Raw genomic sequence first — 1,973 nt, 5'->3', positions numbered from 1 at the left:
CTTCACTAGCGTCGGAACAGCCACGGCGCAATCAAGAGAATAGGAACTACTAAATTCAGAAAGAAACAAGCCATAACCAAACAGAACCTAGCTCACTAAACAAACCAACTACACAACAATGTGGACTTTCATATGTCACTTTTGCACTGCTACTTCTCAGCCCCAACGCTTTTCAGCCCTGCTCAGATCAGCCTGATTTGCAACTAACTTCAGGACGGTTTTTGGAGGCATGTCCAGCCTCGTGTATATATATTTTATATGTTAATTAGGGTAAAAGTTTATTTTAAATTAAATTATGCTTTTGAAAAAGTAATCTGTCTAACTGTTCGACCGTACTTCCTGTGACATAGGAACCAAATTTAATGTACTTTTAAAAAAGTTTATCAATAATTGTAACTGTTTCTTATAACGACTAATTCCTTGACATTTTATGAAAACACGTCTAAGCCAATTTGATTCAAGTCAACTCTTTTTATTACAGCAATATAGCACCAATACACAGCAAACATCATCTCAGCATACTGCTCAACATTTTTCAGTCAGGTCATCTGGACAGTTTCTTTTTTTGTGCTGAAACATTTCACCTTGGATCCAGAAGGCTTCATCAGTCAAGGAAACACACAACAAAACTGATTCTTCCCCCCAACAGCTTACTCCACAGTGGAACAAACCAGTTATGTTGGTGCTAAGATGGTCTCTTTGGTACGCCCCCTCCTCCATTGCCGGCTCTCTTCCTTGTTGACAGTCGTGTCAAACTGGTTGAAAACAACTAAGTCCATACTCAATAATCCAGGTATACAATCCAACATTTTTCAGTCGGGTCATCTGGACAGTTTCTTTTTTTTTTTTGTGCCGAAACATTTCGCCTTCAATCTGGAAGGCTTCATCAGTCAAGGAAACACACAACACAAAACTTAGCACCAACATAACTGGTTTGTTCCACTTTGGAGTAAGCTGTTGGGGGAAGAATCAAATGTGTTGTGTGTTTCCTTGACTGATGAAGCCTTCCGAACCAAAGGTGAAACGTTTCAGCACAAAAAAGAAACTGTCCAGATGACCTGACTGAAAAATGTTGGATTGTATACCTGGATTATTGAGCATGGAATTTGTTGATCTCAGTATACTGCTTAACATTTACTTGCATTACTTTTTTTTTCCTTTTGGCTGCTCCCTTCTTCAGAGGTCGCCACAGCGAACTAAGTCACATGAAAATTTGGCAATCATTTTTACGCCAGATGTCCTTCCTGACACAACCATAGGCCACCGAGCTACCACAGCCCTCTGTGTGGAGCAGAATGTTTCTATCTAGGGTGTCCGGGGAAGCAGATGGTGAGGGTTAAGGGCCTTGCTCAAGGGTCCAGGGTGGGGTAAATGAGGGTGGAGGCAGGTGTGGGTGCTTCACCTATCCCACCCACATTTTGATGATGTCGGTATCAGGAGTTGAACCGGAGATCTTCCGATCACAGGCCCACCTTCTCTAACCTCTGCACCATTCACATGCATTACACAGTGCCATTTTGTAACAGTTATCTACGAAAGCCAACAGATCGTGTCAAATCTCTACTTTGTAGTCATCTCCTATCCTGAGGATACACACAAAGAAGCAAACAACTTCTAAAGTGGTGACAACTCAAAAAGGGGTGTGTGCATAGACAAATCACATAAATAGTATGAAAAGAATGGTTAATTCAAATCGACTATGACAACAAAACATGGAAAGAGGGTAGGATTCCCTTCATGATACAAAATCTGTAACATCAAGTTATATTGATTTGAATTGAATCTGTTTTCAAGAGTAAAATGTTCTAGTTATTAAGAGTAATAGTTTTGTTCCTATACTGCAAATGATTTATTTAGAATTTTGTAATGTTTAATACATTGTCTACAAATTAAACTCAGATGAACACTACAGTTCAGCTGCTACACCAGGAGCTCCCTTGGTTAGTGGTATCTACCATTGTGACAACACTGCC

The sequence above is a fragment of the Nematolebias whitei genome, chromosome 14 (assembly GCF_014905685.2).
Source record: "Nematolebias whitei isolate Nwh7 chromosome 14, NemWhi1, whole genome shotgun sequence".
Taxonomy (NCBI): Eukaryota; Metazoa; Chordata; class Actinopteri; order Cyprinodontiformes; family Rivulidae; genus Nematolebias; species Nematolebias whitei.
This window is presented reverse-complemented; position numbering follows the sequence as displayed.